At 38.3% G+C, this 18220-nt stretch overlaps 1 non-coding gene across 1 annotated transcript; it reads left to right on the top strand.

Annotated features, from left to right (window-relative positions):
• Positions 1–16798: 16798 nt before the first annotated feature.
• On the top strand, positions 16799–16939 carry LOC129667552 (small nucleolar RNA SNORA48). The gene has a single exon (XR_008718755.1). It is a non-coding gene; the product is annotated as a small nucleolar RNA SNORA48 (small nucleolar RNA).
• Positions 16940–18220: the final 1281 nt, after the last annotated feature.

The following is an 18220-nucleotide window of genomic DNA, read 5'->3' on the forward strand; positions in this document are numbered from 1 at the left end:
ATGCACACGATAAGTGCCAAAGTTTAGCCAACAAACATCTTACTGAAGGTTGAATACTGTAGTTGAATACTACAGGAAAGATGTGACAAAACAAAAACCAATTTCCAAGAAAATCAACAATCATCTTTAAATTTAGATTTGAGACAGAGGAAAGGGGACGCAAGGCTGTAGTTGGGGAAAATTAAGAAATGTAAGAAAGTAAACAGTGGATTCCACAAAGTATGGAGGTAAAGTTGAGACTGTATCATCCTCTAAGATGATAGGGCCAGAGTCTGCCTTACCCAGGGACTGGACAGCTCAGGCATGGACTCATGCCTACAAGGTGCAGTTCTTCCTGTGTTTCCATCTACTCCAATTACTTTGATTCTCCAATTCCTGCTTCACTCTTTTCTGTTACTTTTTTTTTAAACACTGGGGAACAGGGTTGTGAATGTTTCCAATTCTTTTACTCTTGATAGACCTCAGCTTTTGATTAAAAAACAAAGCAAAACAAAAAAACCTTCTCACAGGATTTCTCTTTAGTCTAAGCTTTTGATTCAATACACTTTTGTACTCATTTATTCATATTTCTGATATAGGGACTCCTGTAGCTCAGTCTGGTATCTTTATAGGAACAACTTACTTGAACATCTCATCCTCACTCCTCATCCTCTCTCCTCCACCTCTCATTCTGGGATTACAGGTGTGTGTAATCAAGACAATTTCTGTGGTGTTAGAGATTAAACCCAGAGCTATGTGCCTGCTGGACAAGCACTTTACCAACTGAACTATAGCCCCAGCATTCCTCAAAAAAAAAAAAAAAAAAAAACTAAAGCCAAAATTTTAGCTAAATGTAATACTATAAGTCTTGTGAAATGTGGAAATAAGTTTCTTAGATAAAAATCTTCTGGAGGGAAAAACAGAACAAAAAAAATTTTGCAGCAGTAATACCAAAATTTCAGATACAAATTGAATGTTGGTGATTACATATGTCTGATTGCTGTTAAAGTCATTCCCCAATATTTGTAGACTCCACAGAAAAACCTCTGGTTAATTGTGAAACACTGTAGATTTCTTAAGCATTTGCTCTCTTATCTTAAACTTGAAGAGCTGTTTCCATTGGCAAAGAAACCAAGTCCCTGAACGACCTCTAGCCTTGTATCCATCTACAAATGAATTTTTTTGTAGTGCTTTTGGTTTTGAGCCCTTTTTCATGAGACCATCTGTAACTGTTTCTCAACACACAAATATTCTTAACATAGAAAGCCCTGAAGAAATGGTCACATCCTGTCCTTTTTTAATTTCTCCTGATTGGGGGGTAAAACCAGAAGGAATGAGATTTATCTTTGAAAAGCATTTACACTTGGTACAATTACTCATTTGAAAAAGTAATGATGGTGAAAATGAGGCAATACAGTGAAATTCACTGTATTGCTTTTTTTTTTTTTTTTTAACTAAATCATCATTTCACCTTGTTGAACCAGCTAAATGTAAAGGTCACAAAAGTTAGAACTTCTATGTGACTAGTTTGTTGCTATTTCAACATCTTCTATAAAAAATAAATAAATATCCAGCTTAAATATATGTCATATAAATGAAAGAATCAGTCCTAGCAATGCCTTATCATACAACACTCTAATACACACATAGTAATGGTGTTTCTGTTACTGACTAAGCTTATGCACAATGATAGTGCCATAAGACCGTTGCCCAGTGATGTCATAGCCATTTTAGTTTGCATAAGAACAAGCTGTTTGAATGACAAAATTGCCTAATGGTGCATTTCTCAGAATACATGTTCATCATTAAGCAATGCATGAGTATACACTGAATTAAATATATCCAGATTCATTAAATACACAACAGAAATATAAAACTCTTTTGAATAATCTTTAAAAGAATTCACACACACACACACACACACACACACACACACACACACATGGGTAAATATATATGTTGTATTGGCTGCAGGCTGAAATTCTGGAGTACAAACTCATTCTTCCTACTGGTGACCTTGAAAAACCACCCTAAAAGATCTTGAATTTAATTTATTTATTTTAAAGTAGAGATGAGTGTAGAAACTACCTCATGAATGTAGGAGGTGACATGACTGTTCTTGCTAATCATCTATTGACTTTCAGCCCAGATCTGCCCTTCAATGCTGGTCAATGATATTGCAGAATGACTCTACAAACGACATTTTCAGAGCTTTGCCAGTGATAATCACAATAGGATCTTCTAGGAAGAGAAAAAGAAGGCAACTGTAGGGGAGGAGGAGGAAAGAAGGACTTCCTTCTGCTTCTTGCTCTTTTGTAAGTTCTATTTGAATTTCCAGCTTATTTTTAAAACACTGTACCCTGAGAGATATATTCAGCCATCTACTTACTATCTTAGAAAATGAAGCAATAGCTCTTTTGGACTTTCCATCAAATTTATATGATATCAGCTGTAGCCCAGATAAAACCTCTATTCAACTATCTGGGCATCCTCCTCTGATCTACCAGACTCTAGACACAAGTCTCTAATGTTCTCTGGTCACAATGGAAGGTAAAGAATATGCAGCAGCTTTGTGTGGTGACATGTCCAGGTGTTTATTTTTACTTTAGCCTCTTAAATCTATGTAGGCAATTCTCTGCATTAAATTGCCTCTGTGGTTACTGTTTTCTTTATTGGACCCTGATATGTAATAAATGGGCACCTGCAAGTCTTTAAAACAGTGCAGAAAATACAATAAATGCTGAATAGCCATGAAAGTTCTTATGAAATTGCTTATCTGTTGAACATGACAGGAGCATGTGACACATCATTTTCAAGAATAGGATAAAACAAGGAGAAATTAAGCGTTGGTAAAAGTGAACAGAAATGAAACACACAACTTTACAACTGGAAAATAATACATAGCAGGAATAAAATAACCACTAACTGAAGGGAACAAATGATGTAATTCTCTGATTCTTTGTTGTGATGAAGCTTACATAAATGGTGGACATGAGCAAATACTGGTGTTACACATGTCCTAGCGCAGAAATTCAACATTTCAACTGTTTATACTCTATTCAAAAAAACAAATCCACCAGTGTGGGGTTAGTTGCTGGGTTAATGTTTTTGTTCCTCTTTAGCAACTTGTCTGATACTAGGTAACATATTAAGTGATAGAAAGTTATCAACATTCAACAGGCTTAAAAGTCCATGATTAAAATACGTATAGGATTGGTATAGAAGGGTCCTGTCTTTGCTTCCAGATTATTATCTTGTTGCATCCTCCAAAAGTGATTGATGATACCTTCACCTTGCAGAGGGAACAGAAGGCTAAGAAAGCACTTGTTTTAACTTCACTTTTTATAAGAACTGTTACTCTCATTCAATAAGGTGGAGTGCTTATAACTTTATGACCTCCTAAATGCTGTTTCTAAATGCTGTTCTTAAATGTTGCTTCATGGTGGATGAGTTCCAACATGAATTTGGGGTCACCATTATTCAAACCATTGCAGGTATCACAGCAAGTATAATGTTGCCATTTAAAGTTCTTAATCCCTTATTCTCACATCTTTTGCAGGATCCTTTGGAACAGTTGGAAATGGTGCCAAGGATCCTCTCAAGAGACCTACTGTGTAGTGATCGGGAGCTACCTAACAGTAGTTACAAAACTACTGTTGAGTGAGAGACTTGGTTATGTAATGCTAGGACTGTGGTCCCTGTGTGGTTTCATAGATCTTTTCTAACTACAGAGAGACAGGACAAACAGGAAGCACTGGGCACGGTTCCTAGAATGAAGAATTTATGCTACTGTAGAAAACAATGCTCTTCGGGGAGTGAAAAGCTGATTCATTTCACGTTCTTTTCTCCAAAAAGGACCTGCCTGCTAGTCACACCACATATTTTTCTAATCTTCATAACTTTTGACTAAGTCATGCATGCTGTCATTATGTGTCCCTTACCTAGTCATCCTTCCAAACCCAAATCCTGCTGTTCTATAAAGTAACCTCTGATCTTTCAATGACCAATTTACACACTATCATTCTATAGGGTTTTGCTACTACTAATATGGTTTGATTCTTATTTCCAGTTTATGATTTATTGTCTTACAGATTATATGCCTCTTGGAAAAGAATCTCTTTCCGTTAAGATATCTGTATTTCTAAAAGACTGTATATGAGATTCTACATGAAGGTGTTCTAAATTTGGTTTTGGTGCTAAAGGAGAATAGTGAGATTTTCGTATTGAGAAAGGAAGATCCAAAGTGAAAAAAAAAATAAAAAACAAAAACCAAAAAACAAAACCACAACACGTACCCAAATTTGAATATGCCAGTTTGTCCCCTTAACAAAACTACAGTAAGACCACCAATGCTTTTAAAATATTTGAAAACCCTTGGACAAAAGAGATTTTATAAATGTAGATAAGGTGAAATGTTTCCTAAAAGAAAAAATTATGATATTAGACATTTTGCTAATAACCTGAAACAGACATATAAAATTACAGCTGTATTTTTATTGTACAATAAATGAAAGTTTAGAGTATAGTTAGAGACTGTACTCAAATGACTGAATTCAGACTTTATATAATTTTTTTTTTATTTTAAACATTTTGAGGATTTCTCTTTTCATCTAAAATTAGTAGATGAGAATGGCAGGTTCCTGTAAAGAATTTGCTCTAAAAGCTGAAGTATAGTCAAGTACCTAAATTATTCAAAGTTCTTCAATCTTCACTAATGATTTTTTTTTTTATGTGAAGGAGCAGAAACAGCATTTTCTTCCAGGGAATCTGGTTAAATTTTTTTAGCTGAGGCCTTGAAACTAACCAGTTTTAAAATTCTCTACATATCTTCCTGCTCATCTGAACAGGAGACTTTAAAATATGTCATCTTTATGTTTCTTTACATGAGAAATGAAAGAAGTGCTTTGAAATGGAAATTTCTTTTCTAGCATGAACAGCCTCAATGATTGTGTAACTAACTGTTCCAAGGTGGGGACTTGACATTTCTCCAGTAATTGTTGAACTCAAAGAAACCTTTTGAACTTTCAAAGGCAATTGAATGAGCCAGCTAACAATTACAAAATCAGGGTAGTTTCTAGTGTAGTTGGCTGAATTCTTGTAACCCCCAGTTCTCTTAAAATCCTCTTTCTAACAGGCTACATCACTTAGCAGTCCAACTATCTTATATAGGCTTTTTGTATGCCATATGTGTTTCAAAAATACACTTTGACCTTAACTTCAGTTTGGGAAACGTATTTCAAGCCGTGTTCCATTTTCTTACTGTGGAGTCTACGGTAGTAGAAGCTTTTGCATACTTAATTTCTGGCTAGTGCTTCATAAATTACTTAAACTGCTCTTTTACTAGGAACGAAGAAAAAGTTATGAACATTAAAGTTTCTTAAAGATTACACCAATAGTCTTAGGTTTTGTTTCCTGGCTGTTCATAGGAGTGTTGGTGCATTATTTGCTAAGAATGTGAAAACAGAATCTTGTCCTTGTGTGATAAATCCTATACAAATATTACTAAGGATCAGCCTGACAAAACGTACTCAGTTAAAGTTTTCTCATAGCAATAATACAGGTGAGTAGGGTGAAATATTGTTCAAATATTCAAGAGAATTAAAACCAATGCCTACTTTGCCATTGATTTCACACAAGTACATGCTTTTATGTTTGTTTTTGTTTATAATTATGATCAGGAACTAGGCATAGTTGCTATGACCTTTTGTACTGTATGGAACCAAATCGTAGTTAGTAAGCTAGCTATTATTACTCCTACGACTGGAGAAGAGTTTGCTCAGATCCTCTTTGCTACTGGAAGGATGTTTATGAAAGTCCACTATGAAAGAGTTTACTGAAGTTCTGAGACTATCAGCAAACCTCTGTTCCCAGGATAAAATCACACCATAAACAGTATTGCCAACTATTTAAACTTACTTCTATCTCTTACATAAAAACTTAACAATTATTCATATAAGTGGGATACCATGTGTTTGGATAGCGGTATATATTAAGAATATTCTTTTAAATTAGTTCTTTTATAATTTCTTACAATGTATTTAATCAGATTTAGCTCCCTTCTCCAATTACTCCCAGATCCACTCTTTCTTTTCTACATGCTTTACTTTGTGTCTCCTTTTTCTCCTATGCATCATGTCCAACTTCTATTTCCCATACACTTTTATACGTGTAGACATCCACTGGAACAGTCTACCAAAGGCCATACTGTTAAAGAAAACCGATTCTCCCTCTCTAGGCAGATTTCCATGCAAATAGCTCCTCAGCTAGGAGCTTCCTTTTTTAGTAGATAGTGATTGACACAGAGACACACACCTGGTTAGGGAGCAAAGAACAGGAGACTACAGAATGCTTAGCCTTTAACGTCTAATGCTTTGCCTGTCTTTACCATACACCCTGCTCCAATGGTTTAGAGATCACTGTGGGAGAGAAGGCAGAAAGGCTGTAAGAGTCAGAGATAGTGAATGAGGACATGGAGTACTGTTTTCCAGAAACAAAAGGGCAATTGTAGGTAGTGCCTTGCAGTGACTTTAAGAAGATGCATAGAGCTGTATAACCTCAAGCCAGATGAAAATCCAAGAATGAAAAGGAGAAATGGTCAGGAAGAATATCATGTTTTTATAGGTGATAGAATGAAAGCATTTAAATGTTCAGTTTCTTCATGTCATTACCAGGAAAATCAATCTGTAGATAATTTAGCAGAATAGACTTCACCTCTATGTTATATAACTGTAGCAGTTTGCACCGTATTATGTTTTCCGGATCAAGAAAATGCAAAGTACTAAAAGATATCAGTGTAAAAGGAGAAAATAACTGCAGTTGCATAGGTATTCATGTAATAGGATGAAGAAAGCACTTTAGTAAGAAGATGGTAAATGTAAACCATAGCAGGTAGGAGAATAAGTGTTTTTCCTTGGTCTTGGAAGTGAGTCTTGAGAGGAGATGGCAGAGCTGACAGAGCACTCGGAGAGGAGGAGAAATTTCCCAAAGAGTCATTTAGGTAGACTGATTGGAAGGTGTTCCAGTTAGAAGGAACAAAATATCTAAAAGTAAAACAGTATGAAGTAGCATAAAACTGAAAGACTAGAAGACTTCAGGGAAAAACTATAGAGCCTACTGCCACTTGGTAACTTCTAAATTTATAATTCTAGGCAAGAAGAATTCTCCAGTGCTCTCTTAAAACCGTGGGATAATTATCATATTTGCCTTTTGATGAGATCACCGTGGCTGTGTGAATGATTAAGTCCCTCCATATTATAGCCAAAATGAGCAATCTGGAGACTCCAGTGGTTGCTGAAGCCTTCGTGAAAAGGTTAAGAGAATAAAAGCTAGGAATGAATATGAAAGACTCCAAAAACAACACAGAAATATAACAATGGTATCAAATGAGACTGATTCAATTTTTTATTCTGTAATTTGCTTAGACATTTTAATAGTCTCTGGGGATACAACTACATTGAACAGATATGGAACTTACCATCTACAGGAGAGGCAAAATAGAAAACAAAGCTTGACAGTAGAATGTTAAGTACAGTGATGGCGTAATCTCAGTTACTGTGGCAGCAGAATATCAAGTCTAAAAATGCACACAGTAATCAAGTTATATTTTGCAGGAGAAAAGAAGTGAAGAAGGGTGGAGGGAATGTTTTCAAGAAAATAAGTGTTTTTGGAAAGGCCTAAGGGTGATTAATGGCCTTAAGAGAAAGAAGCTAAGCGAAAAAGTATGGAGATATTAAGGAGCAGGAGAGATAAAAAAGAACCCAGGGTTCTAAGGCAGCATTTAGATTTCATCCCTGTTTTAAATGTAGTACTGAGCATCTGGAGTGCTTTTCAATATATGATAACCTGGTTATTTCCATTGTGAGGAAATATTTCCATTATTCTAGAAAACAACATAGGGAATTCACGTAGGCAAGATGTCAGCCTCCTGCTTCCTGCTTCAATATCCAACACTTTTTTTTTCAGTTTATTTTCCTCCCACTAAACCAGATGCTTCCTGAAAAACAAGAAAGCATCTTTCTTCTGTATTGTTGTCTTTTCTAGAAAATGGCTAAAAATTATTGAATAAAAAAAGAAAAAAAAATGAAATAAATGAAGAATTTAGGAGACCATTACAGGATTTCCCAAAGGTAATGTTCAGGCCTTAATAAGCTAAAGTATAGATTATGGACATAAAGTTCTTCAGAAAGATTCAATATATATTTAAAATTAAAATTAACAGATTATCAAAACTGCTCATAATAAAGTCATGAGGCAAGAATAATTTTTTTCTTATATCAAAATATGGATAATAGTGGTGTTTTTGTGAGCTGTCTCGCTTAGTCATCTAATATTCATTTGCCCTAATGCTGCTATCCTCAGCTTGGTGTTCTTGTTTCTACTCAGACTATGGGTCAGATTGTCCTGCAGACTGCAATGAGCAGCCACCTTCAGATGCTCATATCTCTCCCTTGAGTCCTGTAAAATTAGAGTTAATGTTCATACCCTCCAAAGCTGTAACAAGAAAGGGATAAAAAAGTTTATAAATCAGAATAAGAAAACAAATGTAAAGCTCAAAAAAAGGAGGACTTTTTGTTAGCTATCATCATTAAAAAATTACAACTAAGTATTATTTGCAGACGTTTTATGGAGACACGGTAGTACTCTGTAGTATGTAATGGTATGTTTCCAAGATGGCACATTTATGTCTGTAATGCACATACAAGTAAAGAATGTAGCTGATATATGGTGTCTAGTAAATTAGAGGTGCTGGGAGTAAGAGCAGCTGAGTCAGTGGCAGAATAGTCCTGTGCAGCAGACAGAGGACAGGGAGAGAGGATGTTTATAGCTGCGGATGTCCTTTATCTTGTCTCGGTAGGACTTTGGATCCCTGCTAATAACCATGTCAATGCATGTCTAGCAGGTTTTTCATCAGAGTAATGTGATGCACACCAATTTCAGTGATTTTTTTTTTCTCTACAACCTGCAGTTGGCAATATTCCTGAGCAGACATATCTAATACCCAACAGCTGAATGTATTTGTATTGGTATTCTAAGTGATCTAGGGTGCCAAATATGAAGAGTGCAGAAATGGATTCCATTCATCAAATAAACAGGACAGTTGTTTAACTTTCCCAGTCTTTAGGCTCTGAGCATCTTTATAACTTCTTTGCCAGAGGAAGTAGAGTAAAATTAGAACATGTCATCAGGAACGCTGGAGCTAGACAACCAGCACCAGCATTTTTTTTTCAAACTGCCATGCTTACATTAATAGAAATACCAGAACAGCAAACGTCTTTCTTGTTCACTCATGACATCAAGTGTGGCAGAATCCCACGGTTTTTTGTTTTGGTTTTGGTTTTTGTTTTTGTTTTCTCTACAGTCATCTCATCTGGACAGTTTAAGGTGTTGTGGAGAAAAAATTATAAAAAGTTAAACATATGGAAATATTACCAAAAAAAAATGAAATTGCAGGTAATAGTAGTCAAAACCTGAGATGTAAAAAGACGAGAAAAATAAGATAATTGGAAATAAACCATGTACGTCTCTCTTCACTTCAAACCTCTGTGCTGTGTGCATGTGTGTATGCGCATGCACCTATGTATGCGTGCACTGTGTTGCTGTGATTGGTGTTAATGTTAGTAAAGAGGCAGCGGGCACTTCTCAGTGCCAAGTGTATTCTCTGAGTATCAAGTTAAGTACAAAGCCAAAATAGAAATAAAAATGCAGCAAAAGAAAATCACAGAAAAAAGGGAGAAGCAGGGTGGCAAAAATGACCAACTTATAGACTAAAGTGAGATGTCAATGGCACCTAAGTGACATCAGGAAAATGTGATTAAACACTGGGTGGCAGGGTGATATCCAACAGATAAAATGGCACTACAGAACTAGACAGACATAAAGGCCCCACTTTCTACCTGTGTTGGTGTCTCTCTTTCATGGCAATTTTATGAAATTAACAAGGAAATGGAACTTTAATTAGACCAGTTTTAATAGGAGGAGGAACCTTTTCAGATAATTTCCAGTAAGGTACTGTAGGCCAAACTTTGGTACCATTATTGAAACTTACTGAAGTCAAAGTCACCTAAAAGATGCACCTACGGAGCAGGATGTGGTGAAGAGAGGAGCAGGATGGCTTATTGAAGAAATAGATGGCCCATTAAGGCTGACCAAAGCAAACCTAAGCCAAGACAAATGAGTAAACACATTAACATAAGACTGCTTTTGTACATCTTAGGAAACAAACCACACAAAATCTGTAAGTGCTTCATGGTGTCTAATTTCTGACTGCCCAGATAGGCTGCTTGGCTCCCTTGAAGGCTGTTAGGCAAACAATTAACAGTGAAAATGTGTCAGCGGAATAGGAGATTTGCACATTAGCATTCTGTTTGGCAATGGATGGAATGAAAAGGTGATAGAGGTGAACAAGCTTGGACTTGAAGCTCGCTGTTCCCTTATTCATTATTTGGGCAGTTACCACTTTTCTGGATCTTAGTTTTCTCTTTTACAAAATAAAGAAAATGATATTAATGAATGAGTGTTGTAATAAGTAAAACGAAATAATTTGCTCATCCCTTACATAACTTGGACATCGTCTTTAAGGCAATTGTCAATGCTTGTGACAATATTGATAGTCCAGGAAACCAGCAGTGTCAGGCCTTGACTTCATGAAGCACTCTAATATTTTGTTGTTGTTGTTGAATACATAAAATATGCACTCGGGATACAATTAAACAAAACCCTGTGTGTACGCATCAACTACCACAGGTACCAACTACTGCAGGTAAATGATTTACAGCTAAACGAAAAGAAGTATGGACAATTTGCAGTTATCCACACAAGCTTGAGAGCATAAGAAAGAGAGCTGATGAAAGAGGTAGACAAGCAGAATGTGCCTAGCTTTCTCTTGTATCCACGGCTTGTTTAACAACCCCTGAGCTGGTTCGTTACAAACTCAGCAAGATCCCCTGAATTGAAGAAGCAGATACATGTTGTAGTACCGTCCCCTACTCCACCATGAACCTACTGTGAGTGTCCAGTGAGGTTTCTGTTTGAGGAAGGTGATGATGATGATGAAGATGATGAAGATACTAATAAATTAAACTTGTCTCTGGGATGGAGAGTGAGCAGAATATTAACTTATTTTAAAAAGGATCTCACAACCTATGCTCATTGCCATGCTAAGCTTAGAGAAATGTTTTCCTCTTGTCACATAGCTATGGGAGCTGCCAAGAGTAAGGACCTTGAAATTGAGGATTCTCTTCCTTCTGTTTTCTGAAGTCCCTGGCATTTAACTCTAGCTCCTTGGGATGCTGTTTTGTCAACAGATAATGCTCCAGACTAATTATTTTCCTCAGAAGAGCCTTTGCAGAAACCCTGTGTAAATGCTGCAAAGCTTTTGATTTCTTTCTTTCCAAGATTCCACTGAGGTTGTTGCTATTACAGTGACAGCTATGTTGAGCTGGTCTCAAGTTCCAGAGGCCATCTCTAAGCTGAGGCATTAGAAGAGCTCCCGAGGAAGCATTGCTCAGTGTTGTAGAAATTAAAAATGTGATTACTCTGGAAATCTCCTGGACAGCAATAGCTCTGTCTCTGTATAAGACAGTTATTGTGAAAGCCTGAGTGGAATTGCACACTGAGAATTCAAGAGCCTGCCAGAATTCCTGGTATTCTGAAGAGCCGTGGCGAGGAAAGCTTGAGGGAATGAAGACAGAATAAAAATTCTGCTTGAAAAATGAGATAAAGAAAGCAAGGAAAATTAATTATGGAGATAGATTTCTACAATAATTGAGACTTTTCTCCAATATTTGAGAAAGAGAAAAGTGATTTCGTGACCAAAGATCAGTTTGTATTCATGTCAATGAGTGATACACCAAAAAAAAAAAAAAAAAAAAAAAAAGCAATCAGTTCTGTTTCCTGGAGTCATAGATATTTTAATCTTTATGTTATACTTAATATGTTCTTCTTTTTTGAAACAGGGATACCAAATCAGGAAATAAATAGCCAGATTTTAAAATAAGATTATTAATTGGCTATTATGGGTTTGCTCTACTGCACGGTTATATATTTGGTCTTTGACTTTGGTCAATCCCTTGTGACAGTCAGAAATCCTGCTCAGACCAGGACCTCACTGGGTATCCCATTAAAAGAAATGGACAATTTACACATAGTAATTTCAATTACTAAAGCAGGATAATGAAAGGAGAGGGACTTCTTCAGTAGCAGATAACAGAAATGTCTTAGAACCCAAATTCAAGAAAGGCAGTGGGCCTGAAAAAGAGTTGGAACTCGTAACCAGAAGGAACATCTGGCTCAGTCTCTAATTTTATTGGTTTCATCTCTGTCTCTTTTTCATCATCATCATCATCATCATCATCATCATCATCATTATTTACATTTTATCCACTTTGTATCCTGGCTCTGGCTGCCCTGGCCTGGTTGTCTGTCTCTTTCTATAAATGCTCCACTCAAAGGTCATCCAATGCTTTCCCCGCCCCCCCTCATGGTGCAATGATTCCAGTTGTTTTCAATTGACTCTAATAGTTGACTCATAGGAGGAGCAGAGGGGAGAAGGGGAGGTGGTGGAGGGGAGAAGGTAAAGAGAGGAGGAGAAGTGGGCATGAGGAGAATTATTTGAATTCTAGTGTTGGTTGTTGGTCTTTGACATATTTAGACTTTCATTTTCTATGGCGGTATGCTCACATGTAGAAAATGCATCATGTTCTGTTGTACACAACACCTCCCCTACAAAATGGCATATTTCCATTCCTAGGTCTCTCTAGATGAGCAAATGCTGGACTTTAGTCATTTCCAATGTTGTGAACATTACAGTGGTGAAGGACTCACTTGCAACCTCCAAAACTGCTGTCTCACAGGGCTCTACTCTCTTTTCCACTTCTTGTGAAATATCCAGCCTTTCTTCATAGATTTAAAATATGTGCTGCCATGTGAGAAATAAAAAAGCCTCATGTTACAGGGACACTATTTCCATATATTTATCCCCTGCTAAATCTTTGTGACTAACCAAAACTGATAAGTGTTTTAACTGTAACATGATTGCATCACATCCAAAGACTTAATATGGTAGTATAATGAAAAACAACCAAATAATATTATAATACATGTTAAAATAATAATAGTTTGATTATACTCTGGTTGATTAACTTTATTATTGAAATCCATTTTACCTGTTTCCTTGTATGACTTTATATAGCAACTGGAAACTCCCAGATTACATATATGTAGCTCACATCTTGTCTGTTGTTCAGTACTGCTCCAGACAGATCATCATTCCTAGGTCTTCACTATTACCAAAATCCCAATATTTCCAGAAGCACCAACTTTCTTCAGACTGTCAATCATTATAATTAGAATATATATGAGTGTATATGTATATACATTCTAATCAGTATTCATTCTATAAATATACATATGTATATGTATTCATTCTTTAAATATCCTATTTACAGTTTTGGAGTCCTTACATTATTTTCTTCTCCTTAGCATTGCTTCACTCTAGTTTTTCCTGTTAATCTGCTATTATTTCTGTCCAAGCTCAGTTATCCTGCTGCACGTGAAAACACCCCAAGTACCCAAATGTTGTATCTTTTCTACCACCTCTACAACTGTTTCTGTTTCATCCCTTTATTTTATTTCTTTTAAAGATTGGGCCAATGTCTGAAATTTCTCTCCCATTGGAATATGAGCTCTGTGGAGAAAATTTTCTTTTGATTCACTATTGTCTCTTTTATGCCTAGAAGAGTACCAATAGCTCATTACATGTTCAAGAGAAGATGGATGAATAAAAGAGCTAATGAATAAATGGATGTATGAGACAATGAACGGAGGCAGAGAAGTAATGAGCTCCTCTAGAATATGAGGGCAATGCCACATCCTGTAAGACACATACCAAATGACAATCACTGAAAATGCACTGTTTTAGAAAGCCTTATCAATGTTTCAGCATTAAATGCCTAAAACAGAAAGAAGAAAAGGCTGGGAAAATTAAGATATCTTCTACCACCTCCAATCCACATGTTATTCCTGAAGTCAGAATCTGTATTTTGCTGAATTCTGTAATTTGGTCACAGATGTGTAAGAGGGCTGAGACTTTAACAGCTGCAAATTCAACATAGAATTTGGTTGATTTCTTGATCTGAATTTCACTAATTTCAGAATTTAAGGCAGCTAGAGCTCTCACAGGGCATTTTCACATTTGTCAAGCTGCACAATTCTCTTTGAACTGGCTGATTACATACCTTTATTTTTTTTCTTTAGTTTTTCTTTTCTTTTCTTTTTTTCATTAAGACTCACTATTAGCCTGTGCTGAGAAAATGCAAGAATCAGCTTATCAAGATCTACCCTAAGTCAACTCATCTTCTGCTTTGAATAGAACAGCTGGTTAGTTTTTATTTTCTTTTTTAAAATGTATTAATTTTATTTTTTAATTTTTAATTATTTATTTAATATTAATTACAGTTTATTTACTTTGTATCCCAGCTGTAGCCCCCTCCCTCATTCCCTCCCAATCCTACCCTCCCTCATCTCCTCCCTGCCCCTCTCTAAGTCCACTGATAAGGGAGGTCCTCCTGCCCTTCCATCTGACCTAGTTTATCAGGTCTCATCAGGACTGGCTGCAATGTCCTTCTCTGTGGCCTAGCAAGGCTGCTCCTCCCTTGGTAGGGGGTGCAGGTCAAAGACCCAGCCACTGAGTTCATGTCAGAGACAGTCCCTGTTCCCATTTCTAGGAAAACTCACTTGGATGCTGAGCTGCCATGGCCTACGTCTGAGCAGGGGTTCTAGGTTATGTCCATGCATGGTTCTTGGTTGGAGATATAGTTTCATAAAAGGCTCCTGTGCCCAGATATAGTTGGTCCTTGTGGAGCTCCTATCCTCTCCAGGTCTTACTAACTCCCAGTTCTTTCATATGATTCCCTGCACTCTGCCAAAGGTTTGATTATGAGTCTCAGCATCTGCTTTGATATCCTGCTAGGTAGACTTTCAGAGGCCCTCTGTTGTAGGCTCCTGTCCTGTTTCTCTTTTTCTCCTACATCCAATGTCCATCCCATTTTTCTTGCTAAGTGAGGATTTATCATCTTATCCGGGACCTCCTTCTTGGTTAAATTTTTTATTTTCAACTTGATACAACCTGGAGTACTTAGAAAGAAGAGCCATCATTTGAGGAAATGCCCAGATCAGATTGACCTGTGGCCACATTTCTGATAGATTTTCTGATTGATTATTGGTGTGAGAAGGCCCAGCTCATTGTAGGTGGCACTATCGCTGAGCAGCTATTTTGGATGAGATGATATAAGAAATTTTGCTAAACAGACCCAGAGAACAACAACAACAAAAAGCCAGTAACAACTTTCCTTATAGTTTTTGTTCCAGGTTCCTTCCTTGAGTTACTGCCCTGACTTCTCTCACTAGTGGACTGTTACCTAGAAGAAGAACCTGAAAAAAGCCCTTCCTCCCAAATTGCTTTGACTCAAAATATTTTATCACACCTACAGAAAAACAGCTAAAGCATTAATATTCTGAAAATTTCCCCACTGGTCTTTCACTTCCAGTTCCAATACTGGATGTATTTTACTATTTGGTAGCAAGGCATGCAAGCTCACTTAAGAAAACTGAAGAATGTGTTTGCAGAACACCAAAGATCTACAAACCTCTGATGGAGTTGAATCAGTTAGGAAGTGAGAGTGCCGTCTCCAAATCTCTACTTCACTCTTCAAGTCCGACTTATGCTTCTCTTACTTTCCACAGTGTCTATTTTCTCTATTAAGCCATTGACATCCAAGAGATCATAGATTTCCATATGCCAGAAAAACAAAAGTCAATTCTGAGTTCAAATCTCATAGTCTTTCAAAGGGCCTTTCAAAAAGAAGCACAGTATATAGCCTGTAATAAAGAGTGTTCCTATCCAAGTCCACGGAGAGAAGCATAGGAGGAGATGAGGGAGGGAGGGGGGATTGGGAGGGAATGAGGGAGGGAGCTACAGCTGGGATATAAAAAATAAAAATTTAATTATAAAAGAGTGTGCCTATGATATATACATACAATGGATGCATTATAGAATAACCTTGTATAATGCCAACTTACCATTGCTCTGAATGCATATAAGCTTCTGGATAAAACAGTAAATTCAGATTCTTTAAGAGAGAGGACCCTGACTAAAAATGCTCAATCCCCATCCCGAAAGGCAAAGAGGATGGACATCAGAAGAAGAAGAAAACAGGAAACAGGCTAGAAACCCGCCACAGAGGGCCTCTGAAAGCCTCTGCATTGCAGACTATCAAAGCAGATGCTGAGACTTATGGCCAACTGTGCATGGAATCTTATGTAAGAAGTGGAAAATAGTAAGATCTGGAGAGGACAGAAACTCCACAAGGAGAGCAACAGAACCAGAAAATTTGAACACAGGGGTCTTCCCAGAGACTCATACTCCAACCAAGTACCAGGCATGGAGATAACTTAGAACCCCTGCACAGGTGTAGCCCATGGCAGTTCAGTGTCCAAGTTGGTTCCATAGTAATTGGAAGAGGGACTGCCTCTGACATAATCTGATTGGCCTGCTCTTTGATCACCCCCCTTTAGGGGGGAGCAGCCTTACCAGGCCACAGAAGATGACAATGCAGCTATTCCTGATGTGATCTGATAGACTAAGATCAGAAGGAAGGAGAGGAGGACCTCCCTTACCAGTGGACTTGGGGAGGGGCATGCATGAAGAAGAGGGTGGAAGGGCAGGATTGGAAAGGAAGGAGGGAGGAGCTTATGGGGGGATACAAAGTTAATAAAGTGTAATTAATAAAAAAAATCCAAAAAAAAAAGAGATAGCGTGGACACCCCCTGGCAGATGACCAGAGACACCTTGTTGGTGGTGTTGTGCTTACATCAGTCGGGAAGAGCAGATGGCACTCCTTTGTTCATCCTAGCTTGATTCCTCGCCTTGTGGCCAAAGCTGTCTCATGCCTAGGACTCATAAAAATCAAATTAAATCAAATCAAATCCAGGCAGCACAGTAGAAGAGAAGAAAAAACAGACAGAGTCCTATGGACCACTATGCCCATCCATAGACCTTCCTTCCAGCACATGGTACAGGAAGGCCAGAGATAACCTGCTTGTCTCCACACAGCGAACATGGATGGAGGATGTTACCTAGGGGCCTGCCAGCACATGGTCATTCTGCAACAGGAGCCATCACAATATGTGAGTGTGTGGTCGTCAGATGGGAGAGAAAGAGAAGTGTTGTAGCTTAAGCATTATGAAAAGAGCTGGAACTGCAGGCGCAAGGGTAAAGAGAAGTTATGCCTGTTATGAATGCCAGCCCCATCACCCATGACCATGATTCAGATCCAGCCTGAGCTGCCTCTGGGTGAAGGTCTGAATTTGTGGCTACACAGCAGCAGGGGTCAGCATCAATGTCCATGGTTCATATTAACATTAGAGGACAAGGGATGTCCCTGGTTGGAGCAGCAACCAGAGACCATGTAGATGTCCAGGGGCAGTGACTAACTGGTCCGTCCCCTTACTAGATGTGGCTCTCTGGAGAACTGGTCTCATCTCTCACTGGCAACAGCACTGGGAAGTGCAGGCCCTGTCCTGCCCAGGACACACAGTGGATATGGTCCTAGCAGCTGATGTGTGGCTGAGCCATCCCAGAGGTCATGAGTGTGGAAAAGCTGACCCTGTCACTCATCTGCTATGGAGTGGCACTAGCACAGGTGTGATGTCCTTTCCTGTCCCTTACCACCTCTGGCAGTTGGGAAAGCTGCCCACACGGTCATAAGCTCAGGAGAGATAGCTCTGCCTCTCACCAGCTGAAGTACCTGGGAGAGTGGGCCCTGTACCTCAACTGGACAGCACAGCAGGGCCAACCCTGGTGTGACAGAGCATGTGACCCAAACCTGAGTAGCCCTAGTCTGCAGTGAAGTGGCAGGGTTGCAGGATGCACCCCACCTCACCTTCACCTCACCCCTTACTATCTTTGGCAGTTGGGAGAACTAGCCCAGTGGTCATGAAAGCAGATGAGCTAGCCCTGTCCTTTGCCCACTGCAGTACTCTGGAGTTCAGACCCTGTACCTCCCCTAGGTAGCATAGTAGAACTGGGCCCTGTGGAGGTTCAGGTGAGCCAGCCTTAAGAGTAAGAGCATGGGAGAGCTGGTCCCACCACTCATCTGGCATGAGGTGGCCTGGGTGCAGGGGTGATGACTTCTCCCTTGCCTCCTCACTACCTGCAGTGGAAAGCTGACCGTGGGGTCATGCG

Source organism: Psammomys obesus, unplaced genomic scaffold (genome assembly GCF_907164565.1).
Source record: "Psammomys obesus unplaced genomic scaffold, mPsaObe1.curated_primary_1811, whole genome shotgun sequence".
NCBI classification, from domain to species: domain Eukaryota; kingdom Metazoa; phylum Chordata; class Mammalia; order Rodentia; family Muridae; genus Psammomys; species Psammomys obesus.